The 11,086-nt window shown below is 40.0% G+C and overlaps 1 long non-coding RNA gene across 1 annotated transcript in view; it reads right to left on the reverse strand.

The window, feature by feature from the left end:
• LOC141101188 (uncharacterized) overlaps positions 1–9,747 on the reverse strand; it is a 76,373-nt gene extending 66,626 nt beyond the window's left edge. The window contains exons 1-2 of the long non-coding RNA XR_012234907.1: positions 9,636–9,747; positions 832–983 (exon numbers count right to left, since the gene is read on the reverse strand). This is a non-coding gene — a long non-coding RNA (uncharacterized lncRNA). The remainder of the gene's footprint in view (positions 1–831; positions 984–9,635) is intronic.
• Between the last annotated feature and the right edge of the window lie 1,339 nt (positions 9,748–11,086).

Here is an 11,086-nt window from a genome sequence, read left to right on the forward strand (position 1 = left end):
GTTTTAATCTGTTGGTTAATAGCACTCAGAAGACATGGTGCTGCCGTTCCTCCCAGAAGCCTTTGGCTTTCAGATACTGAGGCGCATCTTTTGTTACTGTTCAGTATATAGTGACTGGTGGCTGTACTTACACCCTCGCACTGACTGACAACTGTCTCTGTACTAATGCACTATTGAGCCGGCTGTCAGTAAGCGCTGGGCATGGTAGCAGTCCACGTTCAGCATGTACTGAGTGGGGACTGAAACCACAGCAGCAGCGCTGTTTCTATGACTGAAAGCCGGAGGCTGAAAGAAGGAATAAAGATTATTTGGTCTTGGCTGCTGTGTTTTAAGTGCGGCAGAGCCATATGGTTTCTGAATGCTATAAACCTGCAGATTAACCCCTTATCTGCAAGTTTTCAGTGTTTTTCACACAACAGGTTCCCTTTAAAAACTTGAAGCAGGATGGCTATGAATAAAAAATTGCACAGAATTTTAAAACGTTCACTTTATTCTTGTAGTTACACTTGCAATTTCATGTTAAAAAATGATGACTATACCATGAAAGATGGTATCAAGAAAGAATAAACCTCTAACTCTATACAACAAGTGAATGATATATTTTTAATTTATAAAGGACCAATCACTAGAGGTGAGTGAATCTCCTAAAATATTTTTGGGTAGATTAGACAAAGTCTGACTAAAATTTGGATCAAACTGCTGTGAAAAGATATTGATGACATTCTGAGGTCTTGCCAGACCCCATAGCTTAATAAACAGAGAGGGGATAAAACAACCCCTAAAACATATATACTCACTTGAAAAAGGCTCACACCTATCTAATTAACCTACCTCTGCTGCCACTGTAGCATCTATGATCCTCTGTGGGTCTTTGGTTCTTCTGTCATTAAAGCTCATGACTTCTGGATGTGTAGAACCTCGTACCTGACCATGAGGAGTTCCGGCATTGGAAGAACCGAAAACCGCAGAGAGAACTAGGCAAGCTGCAGCAGATGTGGAGAAAGGAGTTAGAAGAGACTAAGACAGGAATGTGGGTATACAGTGGCCACTTACAGTCTTCTGCAACAATATATCTTACTGCATCATGGAATGTGTGTCATTTTGGAAATGACATATCCTTGACTGAATTACAGAAACTTGTGAAATAGATATGTGCAGTAAGAAGATAATGATGTTACTACAAACTAATGCTACAAATACAGCAGAAAAATTGTCAACTTTTGTCAAAAATGACAAATATCTCTCACCCCAAAATTATATCTATACAGCAATAAGTGAGGTTAAAATATAACTTTTAATATGTGTAACTTAAAAGCTCCAAAACAATGGTGTCACCAAATAGTACTTTAAAAAGATGCCAATTCAGTGGGTAATCCCCGGAGGAAAATGGGAACCACACAAACGCATCATACAGGATATAAAAAGTTGCTAATATATCATGTCAGGCAACAGTTTTGTATAGAGGATACAGCATAGATTAATAATTAGCACACAATGCCATAGCCAATTGCATACATATATTTTTTTCTGACTAAACAAAAAAAGGTTTATAGCCACAAGATACGAATAGATGAGATATGAAAACAGGAACAATCTCACCAGTTTATGCAGACGGCCAGGAGTCTCCAGGGATACTCTGTATACACACAGGGAGGCAGCGATGGGAGGACAATACCCTGTCAGTTCCCTCAAAAACTAACCATCATCTAATCCCCAGACTCCTGCCCTAACAAGGGCAGTCCACAGCTCACCCTATATTGCACATGCCCTGCACTTTCCCTTAAAAGAGCGTCCCAACGTGTTTCATCCAAGTAAATCTTCAGGGGACTAACTTGATAAAAAATGCCATAGTGCTAAAGCTCAAGAGACATAGATCCTCCTACTCTCAATGCTATCTGTTGTCTGTCTATAATAGGCATAAAAACCCAGCTTTTGTACATAAATGGGAACGAGAGGCCACTGAAAGCTCCTTACGCTTTATGCAATTATTATTAGACGAAGAGAAGGTTACCCTTGGTTTGTTGAATGATAAATTAAGGGAACATATTGAGGTTACTAAAAAGTTCTCTACTGAAACAGAATTTGGGGTGAAGGAGACCAAACTTCGGACACATATTGAACGTTTTCAGTATCATCTTAAAGAGAGAAAGCATAAACAGTATTTGGGCGACATCAAAGACTTCAAAGATAGTAAAGCCTATTTAGTTTTGACCCCACGTATGGGTGCCCCTGAGAGAGATACTGAACTCTCATCTACGGATACTGATTTTTCTGAATCAGAGAGCAGGAATCGCTCTATTAGAGGCAGAAACAGAGGGCGCGGCAGGGGTCAAGGCTCAAGGGGACCGTCTGATAGATCTGAAAATACATCTAGTGGACATTTTTTAGACCAGGTTTATGCACTCAGAAACAGACCAACACAAACCAAGAAGTGATTAATTCTATATCTAATGATTTATCCCTTACTCAGGACATTCAAATCATTAACCTTTCAGAAAGGAGTATTGATTGTGCTGAAAAATCTGTCTTGAGTAAGGGTCTTTCATTTGTCCCCAACACGGATTTTGATTTATTTAGGACAGTTAAGGATCTCAATTTATTCTTGCGTAAAGTTTGGTGGAAAAAGTTTTTTCAGAAACAAGATTCACGTATTAGTTCAGAATTGGGTATTCCTGAAGACATGTTACCTGATGTTAGGTTGCTCAATTCTCTCTCTGAAATAAATCCTAATACCTTGTGTCACGGACCTTTTACGGAATTGAAAAATAGAAGCACAAAAATGCCTCCACCTACTGGTGATTTTTCTGCTATTGATGTGTTTTCTAATCTAGTGACTCAGGATCTGATTGAACTTTCGCATGATCATTTTTATTGTCACTTTAACTGTTCTAAGGAGGAAATGGATGCAATTGCGCATTTGGAACGGGATGACAGCATTGTGATCAAACCCTCTGATAAGGGTGGCAATGTTGTCATCCTGAGGGTGGATCATTACCAACAAATGTGTGATACTATCCTTTCGGACAGTGATACCTATGAAGTTCTGGCACATAATCCCATGAATGTTTATCGTGAAGAATTACGACAAATTCTATCAGAGGCCCTCAGCAAAAAGATAATCAATAAGACTGAATTTGAGTTTTTACTCCCGAATCATCCAGTCACTGCCACCTTCTATTGCTTACCAAAAATTCATAAGGGGTTTAGTCCCCTTAAGGGTAGGCCAATTGTATCAGGAGTTGGTAGTCTCTGTTAGAATGCGGGGATCTATTGAGATCAGATTTTATCCCCATTTGTTTCTTCGTTACAGTCTTTTGTTAAAGATACACCAGACCTCCTCCGGCGGTTAGAAGGGCTCACTGTAGACCCTAAGGCTTCTCTTGCAAGTATAGATGTTGAGGCGTTGCATTCATCTATTCCGCATGTGCACGGTTTGGAAGCGGTTAGATATTTCTTGAATACAAGAGGGTGTCAATTTCAAGAACATAATCTTTTCGTACTGGAGCTCCTTCGGTTTTGTTTAACAAGGAATTTTTTTGTCTTCAATCATAAGGTCTACCACCAGCTGAGGGGGACCGCAAAAGGAAGCCCCTGTGCACCGGCTTATGCGAATCTCCTCCTCGGCTGGTGGGAGGAGACTTTGGTTTTTGGTGGTGATTTGGATGATGGCTCGTCTATGTGCCGTGTCCCTGAGTTACGGACACGGTACATAGACAATATATTCATTGTGTGGAAGGGCTAAGCTGAGGAATTTGATGAATTTGTGGCTGGTCTTAACCATAATGATATAGGTCTGTTTTTAACTGCTGTCTTTGAGACCTCGAGATTGCCGTTCCTTGATATTCTGATTGAGTTAAATGAGAAAGGAGAAGTGGGAACTTCAACGTATAGAAAACCAACGTCTACTTATTCCCTACTACATTGTCGGAGCCACCACCCTGTTATGAGCTCATTTTCTGCTCCTCCTGTTGAGAGTTCTCCTTCTGTTCTCCCTCTGGTGGTGACAGGAGGTAGTGAGGTTGGTTTAAGTGGTAGTGATCTGCCACCTGATGAGAAGGATAACAATTGGATCTCTGGAGTATCAGACTGGATATAAGACAGCCAACGCCCTATCCTGCTGCTGGTGATTCAGTCTGCTTCTCAGGTCTTGGACTTCAGCTCTCTTCCAGTCTTCTTAAGTTATGTTTGCTTTTTGCTAATGTTCACACTTGCGCTTGTTGGTCAATTCAGTTTCTTGGGTGGTCACCATGCCCCTGCTGGGGCTATGCTGAACTTCCACTCCTATTTATCTGTATTTGCCAATTTGCCCCTTATTAGATTGGCCTCTTTTTGCTCTGTTTCAGAATATTTCAGAGTGCTGATACAGTGGGAGAAGTCTAGTGACTTCACGGTTAATTTTGCTATCACACGTGTTGGACATTATTTTTGGTAGTGTTTTTTGGCAGATTGCAGACAGTGGCTTTCCTTTCCTGTGCTTTCTAGTTAGTTGGGCCCCATCATTTGCTCAGCCTATTTTCCTGCCTGTGTTTGTGTTTTCATCTTGCTTCACCGTCAATAGTACATGTGTGGGGGCTGTCTTTTCCTTTGGGGTCTGCTCTGGGGCAGTTAGTTTTCCCTTTTCTTGCTTTAGGTTTATGCAGTCCTCCGGCGGTGACGAGGTGTCTAGGAACAACGTAGGATCGCTCCACTGCTACTGTTAGTTGTGTGGTTAAGATCAGGGATATGCAATCTGCATAGTGACCAACCTCTCTGGTTTTCTGGGACTTAGCTTTTTGTTGTTCCTCCTCAGTGACCCATTCATAACACCACCCCCAGCATTTGAAGAGAGCTATTCCTAAGGGACAATATCTCAGAATTCGGAGGAACTGCTCTGATATGTCGACGTTTGAGTCCCAAGCTAGGGACTTAAGGGATAGATTCCTGAATAGGGGTTATCACAAAAAGGTGTTAAAACAGGCCTACCAAGGAGCTAAGGATTGTATGCGTTCTGAACTATTGAACACTAATAACAAGAAACCTCTGGAGAATGATATCCTTAGATTTATTACAACATATGACAATGGTGCAATTCCTGTGAGGAATATTATCAGAAAGCACTGGTCCATCTTACAGATGGACAGTGATATTTCCCCTTATTTGAGTGACTCCCCTATGATCACATACAGGAAAGCATGGCCCTTGAATGACAGACTGGTGCGGAGCCATTTTTCGACTCCTGTGAGCAGAACATGGCTCCACAGTGATGTTACGGGTTGTTTTAAATGTGGTCATTGTGTGGCTTGTTTATACATTGGGGTAAGTAAGGACTTTGTGAGTAATGTGACTGGGAAGAATTATCCCATTAAACATTTCATAAATTGTAGCACCAAGGGTGTCATTTATAAGGTTACCTGCAAATGTGGATTGGAATATGTCGGAAAAACAATCCGTGAATTTAGGAGGAGAATTGGTGAACATGTGGGAGATGTAACACATAAAAGGGATACTTCAATTTCTAGACATATTCATGGTGCACATGATGGCCAGATTGCACACCTCAGGTTTACTGCCATTGATAGGATCTTTAAACCACAGAGAGGAGGCAACTGGGATCAGTTGTTGTTACAACGTGAGGCCAAGTGGGTTTTCTATTTGGATACTGTAACACCTAAGGGCCTCAATGAACAAATCAATTATAACTGTTTTATTTGAATTCCTCCTTTTCCTTTTTTTCCCTTGTTTTGACCCATATTTGGGGATTGTTTATTAAGCCTGACTCACTTTTTGGTCACCTATTATCAGGATTTGTATATGTACTTGTCACTTTACTCCCTACTGTTTACCCTACTATGCTTTTCCCCTGTTTTTTGATGCCAAGTAGACCACTGTCTCTTGCTTATGACACAATTCACCATACAGGTGATTGTTTTCATAATTCATAATGACAACTTTCAGCGAATATATTGCTGGACGTATCATCAGTGTCGTGGCACTCTGTTTTCAACTTCGATGAGAAGTAGGAGTTTTTCTTGGGACGTTCTGTTGGAACGCCCTATTGTGATGCTGTTTGGAAAGGGGCTAATTTTTCTGGCCCCTGTAGTGGTGTGCGTCACTGATGGGAGTACACGCCCCTCCTTTGCTGTGGCTGCACTGATCAGCGTTGGTTCGCTGACAGGATTAAGGGGCGGTACTGCATACAAAATGTCACCGGAAGTGGGGCATCATTACAACATGTCCGCTGACCGGAAGTGTGGCATTTTCATTGTGGGCGGACCGCCCCTAGAGAAACGTCACCGGAAGTGGGGCATCCATCTTTGTGGTTCTACCAGAAGTGGGGCACTCTCCGTTCTTCTGATTTGCTTTGCTCTGTACCTGTGATGCTAACGTGGGTGGAGCAAGCGCCGACTCTGGCGTGCATTCCACAGACGCCGAGCTGCTTAATGGTGGATGATCGGTATGCCAGATATGAGGAGTGAGTATATGCGTGACACATTAATTAATTAATTGATTGATTGTGGCAACAGGTGTGGATGATTTGATGTCATCTTGCCATATAAATATGCCCTCTTTCCTCCACTCTCTGCAGACAACAGATAGCATTGAGAGTAGGAGGATCTATGTCTCTTGAGCTTTAGCACTATGGCACTTTTTAACAAGTTAGTCACCTGTAGATTTACTTGGATGAAATGTGTTGGGATGCTCTTCTAAGGGAAAGTGCAGGGCATGTGCAATATAGGGTGAGCTGTGGACTGCCCTTGTTAGGGCAGGAGTCTGGGGATCAGATGATGGTTAGTTTTTGAGGGAATTGACAGGGTATTGTCCTCCCATCGCTGTCTCCCTGTGTGTCTACAGAGTAACCCTGGAGACTCCTGGCCGTCTGCATAAACTGGTGAGATTGTTCCTGTTTTTATATCTCATCTATTCGTATCTTGTGGCTATAAACCTTTTTTTGTTTAGTCAGAAAAAAATATATGTATGCAATTGGCTATGGCATTGTGTGCTAATTGTTAATCTATGCTGTATCCTTTATACAAAACTATTGCCTGACATGATATATTAGCAACTTTTTATATCCTGTATGATGCGTTTGTGTGGTTCCCATTTTCCTCCGGGGATTACCCATTGAATTGGCATCTTTTAAAAGTACTATTTGGTGACACCATTGTTTTGGAGCTTTTAAGTTACACATATTAACAGTTATATTTTAACCTCACTTATTGCTGTATAGATACAAACTAATGCTGTAAAATAAAAAGGTTATGGAATTTAGTGAGTAGCTGTAATAAATTGATACTTTCTATAAATCACATTATATACAGGTAAATGCAATGCATTTGCATGTTTTGGGAACATGTTGTGAGCATAAAATGATTGTTATAATAAATATAGAATATCCACAGGGGTATAAATGTAAACTTGTTTACTTTTCTAAGAAACCTAACCTGTTAATTTTCATTTTCACATGCCTTTTGGCAACCATACATACTGTATATAAATGTAATTAGTATTGTGTACCTGCAGGCCTCTTTATATTCTCCTGAGCTTTAATGGTACAAATTTATAATGGTAAAAAAATTCAATACTATACAGTAGTGTATGAAATAAAACTAAAGTGTGATCAGTGATCACCTTACTTTCCATCATGCAAGTAAACCAACTGTTAATATATTATAGTCTTCTTGAGTAAGTCCACTAGTATTTGTACACCATTGTAACTATGAAATAAAATAATCTCTGCTAGGCTTTGGTTATTGTTTTTAAATCTGGTGGCAGCTGATAGAAACAAAAATGGAGCTGAAGACCACTGCTCCATTGAATGTACCTCAGAGGCAGCCAATAACTATAGATCAGCTCTTAGGCTATGTTGCGTTTTTAAGAGATGAAACTGAAGTAAAAAAATCAAAATGAGCATATACCTTGTAGCAAGTACGTAAATAGTAATAGAACATACAAATAATATAGGGAACTTAATTGATACTATTCTGATCATAGAAGCATAAAAGCAATTCCCAGGCCTGCCACCAGGAGTATCAGGGCCCCATATTGGCAACATTTTCTTGTCCCCTTCAGACTCCACCCAGGCTCCACCGTAACTCCATCTCTGGAACTTTCCACAGTCCCACCGCCCACTCTTGGAAAAACTCCTCTTCTGCTCCCTGTTCTCATCAATCACACATTAACGGTTCCAGTCGAACAACATATCACATAAATAGATATCAGCTTTTGTTTTGGCCAAAAGATTTGTATGCCTGCCAACATGACATGGTAGACTCTTTTGGCAAGACCCTACTTTACTGCAACCTATTATCCATTTCTTAAAATATCCATTAATCTTTTTGGATATATTTTTATTTATTTTCCTTTAAGGGAATGTTTCACATACATTTTCTTTAAATGATCAATATCACATACAAGGAGCAAATATTGTCACACGATTTGCAGATCACATATTACCACAACATAATGACTAAATAATACTACATACAAGGAGCAAATACCCTGACACCATGACAAAATCACATATTATCACCATATAGTGACTGAATAATAACACATACAGTGAATAAATACCACAACACCATGACCATATCATATATTGCCACCACATAGTGGCCAAATAATATCACATACATGGAAAAAATAGCACCACACCATGAGTAGATAACATAGTACCACCATATAGTGATAAAATAGTACAATACTAATAATTATTAAAAACATATAAAACACAAATATTACCATAAGTGCAATTGTACACAGGAGCTCTATACATAGTATACAGTGTACAGGTAACACATTGACTCACCAGTGGTGAGGCAGCACAGTGGCTCAGTGGTTAGTGGGAGTCCTGGATTCGAATCCCACCAAGGACAACATCTGCAAGGAGATTGTATGTTCTCCCCGTGTTTGCATGGGTTTCCTCTGGGTACTCCGGTTTCCTCCCACATTCCAAAGACATACTGATAGGGAATTTAGATTGTGAGCCCCATCGGGGACAGTGATGATAATATGTGCAAACTGTAAAGCGCTGCTGAATATGTTAGCGCGCTATATAAAAATAAAGATTATTATATAAAAAATAAAGATTATTACCAGTGAAATAATGCACAGGAGTTCTGTATATACTGACAGTGTTCAGGTAATACAGTGATCACCACTGAAATTACATACAGGAGCTCTGTATATAGTTTATAGTGTACAGGTAATACAGTGTTCATCAGTGACATTATACACAGGAGCCTTTTATATAGTATATAGAGTAAATGTAATACAGTGATCACCAGTGACATTATACACAAGAACTCTGTATATAGTGTGTTAGGGTTGACGGATTGTGCTAAATAAAAATTAATAATAAAGTGCAAATGCATCCCAAGGTCCACTGTGCAGAGATGTATAACTGATGCTAGTAAGCAATGACGGAACACACAGCAAGCGATTGCTTGTACACACAAAGTTAATGCCACTCAATGTGAACAGGTTGCTGAGTTTCAAGCTCTGTTGCTCCACAGAGAGGTATTGACCAAAAGAATACTGAGAGCAATACCCTGTTAAATGTCGCATGGTTATAGCAAAAGGATTAAGCTTGCTCTGCAACAGAACAGTGTCAATCTCACACTAAAAGAAATCAGATGCAAGCCGAGAGAAGAACTCACATGACTAAGGTTTGAACCTGCTCTGTAGCTCCACCGTGCTAACTGCTCACCTGTAGGAAACAGGTGCTTAGTCAAGAGCTAATTGTCCCCACTGTCACTAACTGCCTGCCAGCAAGTACAGCCCCAAAGCTAGGCAGACTCACACAACATAATATACATGATACTAGCACACCGTCATGCGTTACTGAGAGCCTTTTATAAGTTAGGCTCCACCCCCAAACACTCATGCCCAGCTGGCCGTGACATCGCCCCCAGGCCAATCCGGAGCTGCCACATCACCAGAGCAGCTGACGTCCAACCACCATTGAGAGGACGCCACATCAAGGACATGCTCAATAAGGTGATTTCTGGACTCCAGAGGACAAGACTGCACTTGTGTGTCACTGGTTACTATAGATTTAGCTGGAGCAATAGTAACCAAGTGCATAACATGAGCTGGGACCAAAGTCCATGCTGAGCAACAATCGCAGCGGCTGGACCTGAATGGGAAACCACCAATCCAGACAAGGCTTGGAATCTATCCTGTGCAGCAGGAGGATCCCGGCACCTAACATAGTGTCAGTGTACAGGTAATACAATGATAACTAGTGACGTTATACACAGGAACTTTCTATATAATGTATCATACACAGTGATCACTGGTGACATTAGACTCAAGAGCTCTGTATATAGTGTACAGGTAATACAATGATCACCATACATCATTATTTACTCTCCCTGACTCTTAATTCATCATCATTTCCTGTACTCCACCACCAGTTTCAATTCATCATTTAATTTTCCCCACCCCCAGTCTCAATTTATATTCATTTGCTGCTCTTCACCCTCACTTTCAATTTATAATAATTTGTTGAACCCAACCCCAGTCTCAATCATAATCGTTTACTCTCCCCACCACAGTCTCAATTCATCAATTACTCTCCCACACCTTCAATAAATAATACTTTACTCTCCTCCACCTTCATTCATAATTATTTACTCCTCCCACCCCTCACCTTCAATGTATCTTTTCCTGTCCCCTATCCCCCACCCATTCATCATCATTTGCTATTTATTCCGGATGGTGAACATTTTTTTAAAAAGTAAATTTTTCATAATTCTGACAGACAAAAAATTGTATAAAAAAGGATCAAAAGGTCATATGTACTAAAAATGCTATAAATAAAAATGCCAACTAGTCCCACCAAAAATGCACTAATATGGCTTATTTGGGAAAAAAAATTAAAAAAAGTTTTAGCTTTCAGAATATGGTGATGAAAAAAATAAATTCATTTTTGTAAAATATTGTTTTTTGTCTGTAAAAGCTGCAAAGTATAAAAAAAAAATCTGGTATCTCTATAATCATACTGATCAGATGAATAAATTGGGATTATCGCTTTTATCACATGGTGAATGGCACAAATAGAATAGTTACAAATAATTATTGAATTGCTAGTTTTTGTCCATTCTCT

Source organism: Dendrobates tinctorius, unplaced genomic scaffold, assembly GCF_039654945.1.
Source record: "Dendrobates tinctorius isolate UK_male_01 unplaced genomic scaffold, ASM3965494v1 ptg000115l, whole genome shotgun sequence".
Taxonomy (NCBI): domain Eukaryota; kingdom Metazoa; phylum Chordata; class Amphibia; order Anura; family Dendrobatidae; genus Dendrobates; species Dendrobates tinctorius.